This window comes from Lepisosteus platostomus, chromosome 20 (genome assembly GCF_059453375.1).
Source record: "Lepisosteus platostomus isolate fLepPlt1 chromosome 20, fLepPlt1.hap1, whole genome shotgun sequence".
Taxonomy (NCBI): Eukaryota; Metazoa; Chordata; class Actinopteri; order Semionotiformes; family Lepisosteidae; genus Lepisosteus; species Lepisosteus platostomus.
In genome coordinates this window covers 2,809,411-2,826,278 of record NC_142630.1, presented here as the reverse complement: position 1 = coordinate 2,826,278, position 16,868 = coordinate 2,809,411, and the positions used below count along the sequence as shown (strand labels likewise).

Here is a 16,868-nt window from a genome sequence, read left to right as displayed (position 1 = left end):
TCTACAGACTTTTTCAGTAAGACTTTCAAATTTTGTAGCAAAACTAGGAACGGAATTGTCTGAACTCTAAATTTATATTTGATATCTTTTAGATATTGGATGAATTTCAATAATAAAAACATTTCTGGGGTCTTTTCGGGAAACCCAAATGCAAACGGGCGATACAGAAGCAGAAGGAGGTCCCTGTGAGGAAAGTGAGGATAAAAAAAAGCCCAGCAAACTGTTTTAGGGCACCAACAGTAAATCTAACGTATGTATTAGCATGCTGCAGTGAAAAGACAGGTCTTGTGTGTAAAAGATGTGAGCAGTCCAAGCGTCACTAATGGATTTGCGCAGCGTTTTCCACTGTCTTCCGTTGTTTGAGGATTGCCTCAATGAGCAAATCTCAGATTAAGATCTGGACTATACTCCATCAATAAATCCCTAAAATAATCTGGAGCTAAACTGTTCCGTGCTTTACACACAAGCAGGAGAATCGCCCAGATTTCTACGTCCACTTTAATTTTCAGTGGGAAGGGAGCTGCCAGGGTAATCGACACAGGGCAGGCATTTGCATGTTGCTTCTTTGCCTAAATCCTAACTGCTTCAAACTCCCCATTATATGGGCTGCATTGTAGGTGAGTTGCCACCACTCCTACCAGAAGTTTTGTGAGGAAAGGGAAATAGGACAGTAGTTAAGTACTTTAGGGTCCAGGCCAGGTTTGTTTTGTGCTTTAGAGCCTGCAAGAACAAGACCAGATTGCAGGGACTCATTGATGAGGTTGGTAATAACTGGACAAAGGTCAGAGATTCTAGCTGTGAATAGCAGAGTAGGGGTATATTAGGTACAAAGTTAGTTACATATGTAGCATTAGCAACATTGAACTGCAAGAAACTGGAACCTCTAAAAGCAGGAATGAGTATGGTTATCATGGGGTGAGGTCAGCAGTGGATTAATGTCATGTATTTCGTGGTGAAAGAATTGCAGAAATATCACCAAATTTAAAAAGTGCTTCGCCGTTATCCCAGGTACCCAACTATCTCTTGCTCCTAAGGGATTGTATTGTGGGTTGACTTCCTTCAAGGAGATCACACTACATGTGTTAATTGTATTTGATTTATTATAACCTATGTGCAGTAACCTGTGGTCTAAAATAATGGTTGATATACAGTTTGAAGCGGTATTCTAGCTTGGCTACAAAGCTTGTAGGGATGTAACCTGCTGTGGACCTTGTGGTAGATAACTGACCCACCCAAGTGAGCTGCCTTTAGGTTTACATACCTGCTTGACTTTGAGATGATGCAGTCTTTAATGTCATTTCAATCAAGCTTCTGTGTGTAAATCCGAGTCTCATGTAAACGGTTTTGTAATGAAATGCTGATGAAGAAGGAACCACTGTCTCTTGGTTACAGAAAAGAGGTCATGGTGAAAACTAACTTGTGAGAAAGAGGCGTGAGGGATGTCACCGTGTGTCATTTAAGGGGACAAGTTTGAAAAGACAGATGTTTTTTTTCAAAGAGATCGACTGGACAACTGTGTAATCTGGGGACAGCAGATGCACGAGCTTCAACAATTCAAAGGCTGCTGGGAAAAAAAATCTATGTGACAGAATTGCAAGACATAAACCCCTATTGAAAGAGCGGATCAAAAAAATGAGGGTTGCATAGTAGTATTCTGACAAGCCCAGTAGACTTTGATTAAACACTCTTGTCCAAAGAAACTAAGATCAGCTTAGTCGAGTCTGAATCACATTTTCAAAGCCTATGGCATGCACCATTAAGAATGGTAGTGGCTACAAGATCTCGCCTTGTGATCTTCAGCATTTGCAAAAGATGCTTTCAATGAAATTACCATCATGCTATATCATGCTATCATCTTTGAAAAATGCACTCTGAAGAGGTGTTGGCAGAAGCACGATATTTCATCCTCACACAGGACAGTATGAAATATTAAAAGAACTAATACATTGCCATTCCATACCAGAGCTAAAGATGGGTGTGAACTGCTTGAACAGGAACTGCTGTCTTATGATGTTAATAGCTGTCTGCATTATTGAATATAATTGCATTTGTTGAATTTAAATGAAGTACATTTAAGTTACATATTTAACTTATTTTGTTTCGGTTTAAAGAAGAATTTATATAAACGTCTTCAAAGTGCACTACGTATAAATAAATATTACTGCATTAGAATTAAGATGATATATTTTATTTATAGGATGTACTGTGTACATGTACATATGATTCCTAGTATATACAGTGTATGCATATTAGGACAGTTTTATTAAAGAAATGAATTATCGTTATTCCAAGCAAAATTGCTATACTCTTTATTACTGCCTTTAATTTAAGTTTGCACTGTAATAATGGTTAAATATACAGTTTTGACAACAAAGTTGAGCCCCGGGCACTTTAAAGATACCCATCTTAAAGAAATTAATTACCTCCCTTGTTAATCTTGATATAATTAAATTTATGAAGAATGAAATTAGCTGCAGTTTTTTTGTTCAGTGAGTTGGGGGGACATGGAGAAATTGAGACGTTGTTCCACAGCTCTATGAGGTCAGACTGCTCAGAGGTCCCCTGATACTGATGGGAGAAATTGGGGTCACCCGTACAGCCCGCCACATTGGAGAAGCAAAGCCCCCATTCTGTCATGCTTTATCGTTTGTTTTCTGGTCAGACATTTCCATGTGCTGTTACTTCAAACGGTGCAGTTTTAAAGCGCATACTTTTAAGTTCGTTCTCTGTTTTTAATGCTTTCCACTATGTCTGATTTTTCATCCCTATTAGTTTGGCTTCTCTTTCGTATGCATGTGCAGTATGCGCCCCGGTCCCGATGCCAGAGTTACAGTTTGCCTTTTGCAGCAGCTGAAGTCGTGTGCCGTGACGTTCCGACATTGGAAAACGCACAGCTTCCCTGTTTCTGCTTCTATTAAAGTTTATTTTCCTGGATTTTACTTTGTTCGTTATGGCATGGTGTAGCTCGAAAGGTTGAGGCCCGAGGTAAGAAACACGTGGAAACGCTGGAAATGATCTTTCATTAGAAGCGGGAGGTTGTGGGTGGGGGGAGTGAAGCTGAAGAAATGTGAAAGGCAAAATACACAGAACCGAAAAAATGACTTAATGTTGGAAATGCCAACATAAACAGTAGGAATAGAGTTTTCCATGTCAGGATTTAATTTACTTTTTTAACTCCACTCATCCACTGGATGAAAGTTTTATTTTTTTACAAGTACATGGGGCAGGACTTAACATTAACGTAGACATTAATGAATATATATATTGCACCACACTTATGGATAATTATACCACCATATGCATGATCATATGGATATCTGATGATTTTTCCCCTTTTGTCACAATCTGTCCTTCACCGACCCTCAAGTATATGATTGATGTTAAAAGCTGTCATATTCTGTCTGCTTTTTGCATAGTCTTTTTTTAGCTTTCAGCACCAGTATTTAAAAAAAAATTCTGGAGATCTGAACAGCATATGAATAAAAACAAATCCCGAGTGTGACTTTTACTTCCTTGTCCTTTGCTTCTTTGGCTGGGAAAGAAACCTCTTGATTATGAAGAAGGGCACCATATTGGCTGCAGATGGAGACACGTCAGGAAGAACCTGATTGAATTTATGCGCAGAGATGCCAGGCTTGCCAAGACACCTGTCTGGCATGTATAACAGGAAGCTGCAAAGTACTTTTTAACTAATATTAAAATAAACCAAGTCTGGTACTTCTCAATTGCAAGTTTTCTTCATCAGATCAGCTTTATGGGAAGGGATAAAGAATATTTGCACGCGACTAGAGAAACCTTTTCAAATTAAAGGACCCTTTGCCGAATAAGGACACACATTAATCTGCCTGACATGCATGCAGCACGTACCACAAAATATGCAGCCCAATAATTATCAGAACTGCTCTGCATTTTTTTTTTTTAATGGAGGAGCAATTGTCAAAAGCTGCTAGGATACCTAACAGGTTGTTGATTTCAAGACGGTCCCCGTATAATTGTGCTTCAGAAGCTGCGCTGGCTAATCTTTATTCAATTTTGAACCCAAGGATACCCAATTAAAGGCGTTTATCAAGTTTAATAAAGTCTCGTGTAGCCCCTTAATAAAGGCAGAATAGCTCTGGCTTCTAATGAGGGTTAATTGGGTGATATTTGTTCTGTCCCCCTCTCCCCCTGTTCCTTGGCCGCTCCTGCTGCGCTGGAGGAGGCGGGATGCCAAGCTCCGGGGTCTGGAGTGTTCCCTGTTGATCCCCAGCCAGCCGCGCCATTGGCGGTTTCCCCCGCCTCCCCACAGATCACACCCGGGCAGCCCACCACGCTCGGGCCGGGCCCGGTGACGCCTGCAGGGCCAGAACACGGACCGTTCTGGCCCTGCGCGGCCCAAGCGGGGGGGGGGGGGGCCTTAAGGACGATTAGCCCTTCAATTTCATAGCAAACGAGGCAACCCAAAATTGTGCAAACAGCAAGCTCTTCCAGTTTGTTGTTTGCAAAATTGTGGAACATTACGCGTCCCTTTGAAAGGATGCGTCTCGCCTTTTGATGTACTGATTTTCCCCCCCCGTTTTTCTGCTTTCAAAAAAGGCATTAAGGCTAAAATTAGCTGCAGAAAACGGTGCAAGTGAATAAACAAGCTGATCCATTAGTGTCGATGGGTTATTGGCTTCCTTGCCTCTCCTCAAATGGCGGCCCATTAAAAGTGGTAATGTCTGCCTGCAGCAACGCCTAGAGCAGCGAAAGAAGGCCAAGGAAGGCATATTTCACATGCATCAGACACAAGAATTAAATAGACCAATGTTCCCTAAAAGAGTGAAGTACATCTCTTTCTGATGTGCGTCTCGGGCAAAAATTCATTGATCTCAGAATGTCCCTTGGCAATTATAAAATATTAAATCCAAGTCACACTTTTCAACTCAGCTTAATTTTTTTTCTCTATTCACTGCTTTCCATTTGATCAATTTTAACAAGTTAGGAATTGCTTCTAATAGAAAAAAAAAACCCTCTACAGTCTTGAAGTTGCTCACTTGAAAATGTCCTTTGTTATATTTTTCTGAATTTTTTAATAGAAATAAAAAAGACATTTACTGCTTTCCATGGCAGAGTTAAACTATCGTTCTACAGCATTGCAGTGAATGTCTTAACCTAGATATATATGCATTACAGTGCTTTCATTAGCTGTCTCTATTTTATTGTTCATTTTGTTATTAACATTATTTAAACAACTACAAATGATTTAAGCAGACACATAAGAATTGTAGCCTTATAGACATCCATTATGTCTCTTCATTTCATATTTTTAAACTACTTTCATAGTATGTAAATGTCAATTATTCATAGCAGAAAAATAATATATTCTATGCATGTTTTCATTTGAACAGATGTTTTTATTCGGACAGGTAGATTTAAGCTGGAGGGTACAGACAAACCTTGAGTATCCTTGGAGATTGTCAAGATGTCCACAAATAATAGAAAAATAACCAACATTTAACACATGTAAATAAATGTATTCACAGGTTAGACGGGACATTTAGTTAATTCAGTGTACAGTGGCTATGCTTTTCTGTTTTATATTTTTTCAATTTAGTTTTAGGAGAAACACTTTCATTTAACACTACGGCTAAGTTTAGTTTAGCTGAGTATTTTAGATTTAAGTAAAAGTACAATATTTGGTTTCAAAGGCTTCACCATTCAATCTGAAATCTGACATCCTAATGTAGTTAGCAAGCGCAATTAGCTGTGTGATTTAGTCTTTTTTGGCCAAATAATCTTTAGAATTAGAAGATTTCAGATCTGAATAACATCCCAGGCATTTACAAAAGGTGGGAGAAAAGTATTTGATTTGGCTAAACGTGTTTTAATCATTGTAAGAGAAATCCCATGAGTTCTGCAGAACCGCATGGGACTGAGTGGATTTTAACTTCTGTAGACTATTCTTGGAGGCAGAATAAAATTGTGTTTTGTGTGCCATATATTGGACAATTTTAGGTCATGTTGGTAAGGTTTTTTGTCACTAAGTAATGGCAAATTCCCCCAAAACCTTTTATTAATTTGTTTCATGAACCTAATAAATAAACCAGTCAAAATGCATTTTTGTAGTCAAGCACACTGTCTCTGATGTTAAACTGCCGTGTTACGATATTCAGCTGTAAGTAACTCAGCGCCCATAGTAAGGCATGCACAAGTTTGGCAAAAAAAAAGATTTGTGCTAATAAAACATACAGTAGCTCTGTTGTGCTTAAGAAAAGGTGAATGAAATCTCATGCTATCTCAAGGCTGTAGAATTACATTAGAACATAATCGACTCCATCAGTACACTTTTAATAGAACCTCATGGTATGAGAGAGTAAATAGGACATTTATGTATTTTTCTTTGGGAGCTTAGTTAAGTTTTAATTGTGATGACCATTTGTACAACTGGATCTTAGTTCCCCTCCCACATGGCATTCTGGAGGTGCTGTTCTTTTCCATCACTGAAGATATTTCCAGATGCTTTGTTTCATGTCCTTTGGAAATGATGCACATAACTAAGCCGCTGAGAGCATTTACCTTCAAACCTAAGGACTGGGGTTGCGAAATGCTTTCATGTGATCTTGTCACCCAGTTTTTTTAATGAAATGGAAATGATCTGCATTAAGCAGAAATGCTTAAAATAATTTATGTGCTTCTGTGTGTTGGTGTACTCCAGGTGAAAGTGTGTGTTCCTAAAAAAAAAAAGTGTTTTTTGGATAGATGAGTCCAGAAATAACTGCATTAGTAACCTGCTAAACAGACCACCTGTGCTGAGATCCTGCTTTTTCCTTTGCTCATGGGTGGTCCTTAGTTCATACACCGCCTGGCACACTGACAGGTATTGAAAACACACAGTTCTCCGTTACCTGTTTACTAAAACAGTGCTTCTCCCAATAAAGTAGCTGATTTGAAAGGTCAATGCATTAAGATATGTGCTGTTTCAATTGTACAAACTGTTCAAAACGGTCTCCACAATGGCTGCTAATGCAGATGCTTTTACCATGTTAAAGCTGTTTGGATACCAAGCTGCCCTGTAGGATTTTCATTGTGTGCCAAGAGGAACGCCCAAAGCTGTCAGCTAAAAAGTGCGAGAAGGCTTTAACATTTCCATTACAGGATTTGTAATTAGCATTGCAAGGAAAGATGTGGATTTAAATTAAGTCAATATGTAGCCTAGATAAAATGATAAATACAAAGAGCTGGTGCAAAAATATTACTGCTTGGCGCATGTTGCCACACTTTGGGTATAGGTACAGAACAAGCCCTAGGGAACACATTAAAGCAATGTGTAGTCCCCCCATAGGGTTGTCGTGAAAGCCTGTGAGTGTGAATTGTAAAAAAAAAAACCTGAAACATATGTGAAAGTACTTTATAAAGGACTGGACTTAATATGTCAGGTAGTACAACTTGCAATGTGACACAAGGATTCAGAAAACTGTTTTTGAAAGTATGTCCTCTGTGACCTTTTTTCTTGTTCTATTGCAGTTTTTTCCCCTATGTCCTGTTCAGGACATTTAAATCAGCTACAGGAGTACAAGTGTGCAAGGAAGCCAATTCACCATGTGAGTTATTGTGAAATGGAAAGTGGGGGAAAAATTAATATGTATAAGGTACAGAGCTACTTTTTTAAAAAAAGGCACAAGACTTGATTGAAATAAAGATTTATTCTATCAGAAAATGTACCTGAAGGAATATTTCATAAGCTTTTTTCACTGGTCCTAAATCATAGTTCCAAACAGTATAGAAATCACATTAAAGTGGCCGAAGACTGTCAAAATATGAGCTCACTACTTTAAAAGGGCATCAGGAGAATGAACCAATGCTACTGTATGTTTGTATGAAAACACTTCCTGATATTTCTGTCATATAAAACTGGTCCTTCTGTTCATAATTGACACCCATAAAACTAAAAAATATTGGTTTGATTTTCTTTTCTTTCTCTTTATTCTTAAATGTAAGATTATTTTGCAGGCTCATTCGAAATAGGAGATATTCTAAGAAGGAGGAGCCAGGAAAAATGTGTAATTTGGGTGTAATCAGTTCAGTTACATTAATATTTCCAATTAGTACCTGTATGACATTATACCTTTTTATTGTTTTCTCCCAGACATTGTAAACTTCAGATATAAATGAATCTTCTTGCAACTATCATCTCATACAAAAAGGAGTGGCTGAGATCTTCTAATATCAAGCTCTCTTGTCTGAATGTAGCTGTTCTTAATCCATGTAGCTTTGCTTAATGGGGTCTGTAAGAAATACGACTGATTTTCTAAATAACCACATCAAGTATAGAGCCATGCTTGCTCTTACTGACCTGGGATTTCTGTTTTGACTGTGCTGTAACAAAAGCAAGAGATTCTCATGGCAGCTCTCTGTCAAAATGCTGTTTGCCATCAGTTGCCAAATGTCTGGTGTTCCGCAAAGCCAAGACGAATACTTTTGAAACAGAATTTTAATTGGAAAAATAAAAGCACTATGAAATGACACCACTATTCCATTCAAGTGAAGTGTAAAAAAAATCAATAGTGCCTCATTAGTGGGTCATTTTGAACACAAGGATTTGGGATCAAAACTTTCTCCCATTTTAAATTTAATTGGATTCATTTTATTTATGAAAATCCTTGAATATTTAATGTAAAGTTCCAGAACACATCATTTAAGCAGCACAAGAAACTGGGTATGGTATTTTTTTTTCAGGTTGTCTCATACTTTCAGGGACCTGTACTTTGATTTTTATTTGTTGTTAAAAGTATTTAAGCTCTCCTGTCCTTTCCATTGTACCTGTCTGTATGTGGCAAATATCTGACTTAAAAACTATATTGCTTCACACTGAGATTTAGAAGCAGGTAAGTCACAACCCCTGGAGCTATTCTCATAAAAAATTTGCTTCCAGACATCTAGGGTCTGTTTATTGTGTCATAATAGAAATGGCACTAAATTGTAATGATTGCTGAACTGCATTAACCGCTTAACTGCAAGGGTGTTTTTGTTCTTTGGACGCTTCTTTATCTTTTTTTAAGAGATCAGAGTGAGTGAGATGTGTATAAAAAGCAGTATCCGGTAAACCCAAGCCACTTGCCTTTCAAAGCACATGTTTTACTTTGAAAAATGCTTGCACCAAAATAGAGAGGAAAATTGAGATGATGTGCTAAAAACCCTATTGTTAAACAACGACAGAGAAAAACCTTGGGTTTCTGTTTAAAGGGCTGAGAACCTGCAACCTAGCTGTGTGAAAAAGAGGTTTCTGGGTGCTGAACAATATTTAGCTTGGTGACCCTCTGACTGTCTTCTAAGGAAATGCATGAGCAGCCCCCCAGAATTGAGCTGTAGGGTCAGCTTTCATCTTAGCTCTAACCTGTGGACTTTGAAACTCAAGGCGATGGAATTGCAGCTTTGTCAGTACACTACTAATTAGAAAATTCCTTACCTAAAGCAAGATGTTTTAATTATGTGTTGTGTCAACTATTTTGCAGATTTAATCCACCATTAATATATATATTTAACTGTAAAGCTGCGTTGTACTGTGCCACAAATTGTCTTAAAAATGTTTTGTTTACTGTGTTTTAAGTCTGTGAGCTGTGCAGAAAGAACTGTGGCTTTTCTTCATTTTTATTTCTGAGCAGCCTATTTCCACACAGCAAAGGGAGACGGGCAAAACGCTGCACATGTCTGCAAAAGAGGGGTCTGAGGCAGGTTTGGCTTGCAAGCTTGAGCAAGGCGACAGTGCCGTGCTGAAATGAGAGTTTGGGAAAGGTAGGGAAGGGTTAAACAGAAATTGAGCGGGGATGCTGGGGGCAGCAGTGCTGCAGAACATAGCAGTGTTCGTGCGAAGGCAAGTCATTTCCCGAAACACTGCAGACACATGGCCTCCGGCAGTCTAAAACCTTTGGAGACCAAAATGGCTTGCAGGAGTTAGAAGTAATAAGGTGTTTTTCCCTTCTTTCTCCTTGACTGAAATTCTGTACGGTTGCTATGCATTGCCATGGAACAACGTCGCTATTTTTATGTTTTATATGGGTATTAAGATCCTCTGCAATTTGACATTTTTAAGATTTGTTGTTCCGTAGTTCAGGATTGAATTGAAGTTGTTTGTTCTGAATTTAATTCCTCCATTTTTCATCTGAATCAGAATGGCACAGCTCTTTCTTTTTTTTTTTCTTTTCCCAAGTGACCACGAAATGCCCAGATGGAGCATATACCTGTTTATATATTTATATTTTTTTTTAGATATGGAAAGTGACAGAAGCAAACAAATAGCTGCCCTTAGAAAAAAAAAGGCAGGTTTTACATTTGTGAGGTTAAGCACATTCCCTTCTTTATGGTCCCTGTTACTCTGGTGTTCCAACAGGAAGGGTGGGTGCATTTTGTTGTGGGTTTTCCCATAGAACAGAGTAAGCTGCCTTTCATACGCATGTGCTAATGCATAAACCTGAGAGATTACCAAGCCCTCGCTTTGCCAGTCCACCCCTACGATTAGCAGCTAGCAGAACAAGAGCTTTTCGGTCCTCTGTTCTAATTGCCCTTTGTGTTAATCTTGCCTCGTGCTTTTGAATCGAAGAAGGACTTTTGCCTTATATATACATCTGCCAACGATTATTCTAATTCTTTATACATTTATTATAGCTTAGCAAACTCCACATCAAATAAATCACTGGGGTAATGTCAAAAGGCCAGGAGCAATTCAGCAGACATCTGTTAACTCTTTCAAAATGTCCTCATGGTGCGTCTTTTTGTATATAAAAGAAAACATTTCTGTTGTTAATTAATGCCCAGCGAAGGAGAGCCCGGTATAAAGTAGCTGTGGAAAATGTCTTTTACCAGGGCTGGCGAATGCGAGTGTTGCTGTACTCCCATTGCTGGTCTCCAGAATGTAAACATTGGATAGCTGTGCAAGGAAAGATGGATGGCTGAGTTGTTTTGCTTGAAACGCAGATTATAGGTTAACATGTGGTAAGGCTTTGTTCCATGGCATCCAGTCAGTCTGTGATGATTGGAGTGATTTAAACTTGAGCTCTTGACTCTGCAGCGGGTAGCTTTACTTTCACGCAGTATAACCCGTTCAGTGCCATTTTCGTCAAAACAACCACCTCCCATAAGATCATAAGAACAGTTTCAAACGAGAGCCTTTCAGCCCATCTAGCCTGTTTAGTAGTTAGTAGGTAATTGATCTCATCCATCTGTTTCTTGAATCCAGCCAAAGGGTGAGCTTTAACCACATGGTTTGGTAGCTCGCTCCATACTCCCACAACTCTCTGGGTAAAGGCACGTCTCCTGTTCTCTCTTTTAAACGCACTTCCACATGGTTTCCACTTCTGTCCTCTAGTTCGTGATTCCCTGTTCGTTTTTGTTTCCGGTGTTGCATGTTTTACAGTAGGTGAAAGATCAACAAGGCTGTCTGTTTTCACAATAAAAAGAAAAAGAGAAGGCACATCAGATCTTTAAGCGGGAGAAATCTATTTTTGATGCTGTGGCTTTGTCTGACTAAAGTAACTTACACAGTTCATTAGCAAAAGAGAATGCTGTAATCCAGAAAACATGGTCTATGAATTTAAGAAATGCTACCATGATGCTTTAGCCCCTAAGTCCATACTGTTATTAATGAATACCTTAGATTAGTGTTGCAGGGGTGTCCTATCCGAAGCTACTGCATATTCAGTTTATTACACTGTAATGTGTCATCACACTGTGGTTACAAGCATATGCACACAGATGTGCAGGATTGTGTGTGCAGACATAGATATTTTTACCTTCCTCATACAGTAGTTATTTTTTCCTCTTCTCCTTATTGTCTTTCAAGTTCTGTCTTTGCTGGATATTAAAAAGCCAATGGAAAAGATTGTTTTTATGACCACATAAAAATGTAACTTTCAGTTGGCCCTGATCAATAAGGGTGGTAAAATTGTTTGTTCTTATCAATTGTCATATCCTCTGGTCAGTGATAAGGACGTGTTGCTTGGTAATGTACAGTACTACATCATGACACCAACTTCTTTTATGAAAAATAACTGCTGGTTTCCCTCTGCTGGTAATGCTCATCATTTGTCACAGTATTTGTTAGAGAACGGAGAGTGAAAATGGGAATAATGAGCAAGAGACTAGCTGGTATGTTTTTTTCCATGTGTGCTGGTTTTGCATTACCTGCAGTATAATACATGTGTTCAGAAATCCAGTGAAATTCAGTAGCTGTGAATCATGACAGGTAGTATAATTTTTCATATTAAACCATGTGCCTGGATTCTACGTTCTGTTTTATAAGCGAAGCCTTTTGCAGATCCTCCCCTGTGAAGTTTAGTGCACTGACAGTTTCCAGACAAACGTTTTTTTTTCTGCTGAGGCAGCACATCTCAGCTCTGCTGGGCGAGCCAGCTGTTTGTCTGGCAAACTGGACTATTAACCCTCAGCCGCAAGGTGCGACCTGAGCCAAATCCAATATATGTTGTAGTATGAAAGTCTGATGTGGTTCCAATTCAAAGCTACTGATCAGCAAAAAGAAAAATACAAGCGCCAAATGCAAGTACTTATTCTAAAGATACACAAGAACTTCACAGTCATGGGAGAATGATAAAAGGACTGAGCAGGGAAAAGGGAGCTTATCGTCACGTTAAGTTTGCCAGTTTGCAGTGGAGAGAAAGGGATTCTGTTCCGCCAAAATTAAATTTTGTAATTGGGAATTAATCATCAGCCTTACTGTGAACCAGGTGTGGGAAATTAAACTACAGATCATTTGTGTGAAAATAGAAAGCTGCTTGGTTTTGAGGGATTACAGTGAAACCCAACCAACAAGCTTTGGCAGCTCAGTTTAAATTAGATGTCTTTGAATAACCTTTATGATGGTCCAGGGAGAGCCTGATTTGTGCTTTTAAATGTTTGGTTAAGTAGAGCTACGTGAAGTAATCACTTGATCGTCCGGACGCTGCTGTTCTGTTCTAGGAGGAGGGAATAGAATGGGAGTGATTAACCCTCAAATTTAAAAAGCTACTCTTTTTTGGTATGAGATAAAAGGTCCTCTGTACAGTAGGAAGAGAGGAAAGAGATGAGTTAACTGATATTCTTTGTGCGACATTGGTTGACAGGTTGTATTTAATAATCACATACAAAACTGTTCTATTTAAAATATTTTTACTTGATTGCAGAATTGAAATAACCAGACTATACACAGAACTTTACATCATCTCATAACTCAATACCTGTGGAAGTAAACCTGATTTGAATAATCTTTCACACAGGTCTGTTGCCAAACACATAAAGCTAAGTAGTTCTGTCACTTTAATCTTAGGCTGAAGAATTTGTTTAATTTCAGTGTATTGTAGAACATGGTATCATTCCTGGTTTGTAGATCTGCCTTTTCTTCTCTTGATGATATGCAGCACTTCAGAGCTGTGTTTGCATTAATGGTTTAAATCAGACCAGGGCTCCCGAATGGCAGCGCAAAGCTCTAACCTTGACATCGCCTGAACTGACTCTCAGAGGTTCCAGTTGAATTTGTCTGACTGCAATTAAAAAGACAGCTCTGCCCAGAGACTTGAAAAGAGATTGTGATGGTATCATAGGAGCAGAAGGCTCTGATTAGCTGTGTATTAATGGGCTTACTTGTATCAGAGAGCTCTTTAAGCAATTACAGCAATGGGCACTAAAACTGAGACTCACTTCTGCTCCTGACCTCTACTGTTCAGAAGCATCAGCACTTGAAAGAGTCAAGTGCTAAACTTGCCATAGAAAACCCCCTGAATATAAATATCACTTTGCCTTTTCTCTTTCTTCTAAACAGATCTGCTCAACAGATTTTGTTTGTTTCCTTTCCACCTGGCCTTGAGTTAGACCACATCCTAGTTTGGTACCCTCACTGTTGAGATGTTAGATTTCTAGATTGGTCCAGTAACAGTGCTCCACTGTCACCCCACCGCTAAAAAGAAAGTGTGGTATTATTAGGTTTGGAACGACCCCTAAACTTGCATCAGAGCTATTTAACAGATGATCAGCTGCAGTGGGTGAAATTTGACTGGTGTGCGATGACATCTCATTCTTTCAAATCTGTAACTATTAGGTGGCACACCCTTAGGTGTGGTTAGCACCACTTCAGCAGCACTGTTACTGAATGAGATGGTTTGCCATCCACAGTTTTCTGTTCTCTTACCAGATTTCTTTTGGATGCCCCATTTATCAGATAAGAGTATAAGTAAAGGAATCAGGAGAACATGAGCTCAGTATGTATGTATGTGTGCAGTGACTGCTTGCAAGTAAAGCAGACATACAGGTGTGTAAAGAACACCAGGTTTTGGGGGGAACTTTAGTGCTGTAGTATGAGCAGTCTGTTACCTTTCTGAGGTGGGCTTTTTGCAGCATTTGGTCATAAATACTTTGGCGCGTGGCGGTGTGAGCCCAGTGTTGATCATCTAAAAGAGACTTTTAAGCCCATCCCAATACCTTAAGTGCTTCAGGAGGCACACCTGTTCCAGTTTTCTGTTCCAAAAGGGGAATCTCTTTAGAGAACACAGAGCCCCAGGTGCAGGACAAAGACAAATGGAGCCTCAACAACACATCTCTGCCACTGACTGCGCCCTGCCAGACTGTTCTGGTAAACCCTCTTCATGGGATTGCATTATGTACTGTACAGTTTGCATGTATGCAATGGGTTATGATCTTGAGGACTTTAACTTTATTTTATTCCTTTCAAATTCCATAGAGTGATCGGAGTACCTTTGTTAGCAGTTTAGCAGATGGTTCCAGAATAAACAGAAGCTCTTTGCAAATGTGTCCATTTCCATACGTCAAGCCTCTCTATGGGTGTGTAAATGTGTGTGTAAAATGTAAAGCTGCTTTACCTCTTTGCCAGAATGTGCAATGTTTGACCCCAAAACCGGGTTTTTGAGACAAGAACATAACACAGGAAAATATAGAATGTTATCCAGTTGTTATTAAATTCAGGTCAAAAGGAAACAGGACCAGAGAATGTCATCCTAAACATCAAGGAAGTTAATTTAAAACAGCAGGCACTTCTTTACCCTAAGAGTTGTGGGAGTGTGGAACAAGCTAGTCAGCCATGTGATTAGAGACGGTATTTTGGCTTCTTTCAATAAACAGTTGAATGTGACCCAATTTGACCACAACATCATAAGTTATTTATTTTGTGCACCCGATTAGTTTGATAATTAAACTGGGTAATTATCCAGCACTAACCATGATGGCCAGGACAGTGTGGTAAAGCTCTTGCCATTCTCTGTGCTTAGTGTTTAATTGCACAGCTGGGTGGATAACTTTCTCCCTCACACATACATACGCCCTGTTCATGTAGTGGCTCCTCAGCGTTCAGCGTTCAGCGTTCAGTGTTCACACATCACAGAACTCGTTTTGTGTGCTTTTGTGCCTTGGGAAAGCATACCTGTGCGCTAGCTGCCTGTAAGTACCTGAAAGTAATGCCTGCCGTCTTTTCACTGAAGGGCGAGGTGTGTAGCTATGCCCAGGGCCATCAACACATTTTGATCTGAAGGTGTGGTAGTAAAGACACATGCCAGAACTGGATTGCTGAGAGCAGGCTTTGAAGCTATTTTAGACCTTGGAGCTCATAGAGGATTTTTTTAAATTGTAAATTAAGTCTTTTTTTTGTATAGGAAAAGTTTCGTTGTAGATGTAAAAGGCTGAAAGGAGGTCATGCACAGGACTGTACACCTATTTTTGTTGCAGAAACGTGTGCTGATTCTTGGATAACATCATGCCCAAAAACCTAAACTTATACAAATAACTTTAAGTAGCTTTTTCCTTCATTGTTCATTCAAAAGATAGTTTATTTAAAATGTCTTAGTTCATCTTTTATACATTTAATTGCCCATATCAGAAAGTTTTTCATTTACCGGAGACACACAGCTAGTAGCATCACAGGAGCTGGGTAACAGTTATGATTTTCCACCAGGTCCTTTTTTCTGTTCTGCATCTATCTGTAACTAGATGATTGGTTTCTATAGATACAGACAACAACAGGGTGATGTTTGGGTTATTGGCAAATGCTGCAGACTGGTTAAAAAAGTAAAACGTTTTCCTTTCCTATCCATGTTTGAACCACATACAAAGGGTTTTCCAAAAAACGTTCAATAATCTATGCACAGTTGACATAAGGCACAGATTCCCTTGTGAAGGGCTGGCCTGTCTCTTGAGCTCTCAGGTGAAAGACATCTGTCAGCAGCAGGATGTTTGTTGTATTGTTTTGACCAGTGTTTCAGAGCCTTGTTCCTGGCATCTTTTTGTTGGCATTAATGTAGCATGTAGCAGAGGGCATTCCTGTATTTACAGAAGCTCTGTATTTACGGAGCTGGAGGCTCACAACGCTGCCAAACTGAGTAGCAGCCTCCCAATGTGAAGATGAATGTAAGAATGTAATGTAAGAAGGGTCATTCTTCAGCGCCTTTGCCAAGCTTCAGAGCAGCACTCCCTTCTGTCCTGTCTCGTATGGAGGGCACTTCAGGTTTCTAAACATGCTAATGGGAATATCTGTTTGGAAAATCTGTTCTTAAATTCAGCCCACATAAAACGATCTCCCCCTTTCAGAGTCTTAAAACATGATGCCCAGGGTGTGGCTGCTCTCTGCATGTTTTTATTCCAGTGTCTCAGAAATGGCAAACGTACCCATCTCCCCCCATACCTGCAGATGTCTTTAATTAACATCAGCCTATAGCTGTGCAAGTTTACAAAGAGCAATCAGTGCAATTGAAAAAGGGGGGTGTGAGGAGTTTGTAATTACAGTGCTTGGGTTACTTCTTTCTGCTTGGGTTCAAGTGGGTACTGCAGAGATTTGCTAACCAGTGTTTTTCATTTAAAGACGTAAAGCATTCACTAATTTCGAAGAGGGCCTGGTTATTTTTTTTTCTCCCCTCCTT

The 16,868-nt window shown here is 39.3% G+C and overlaps 1 protein-coding gene across 2 annotated transcripts in view; it reads left to right on the top strand.

The window, feature by feature from the left end:
• LOC148644264 (transcription initiation factor TFIID subunit 4) overlaps nt 1–16,868 on the top strand; it is a 90,334-nt gene that overhangs the window by 69,810 nt on the left and 3,656 nt on the right. The window lies entirely within an intron of this gene.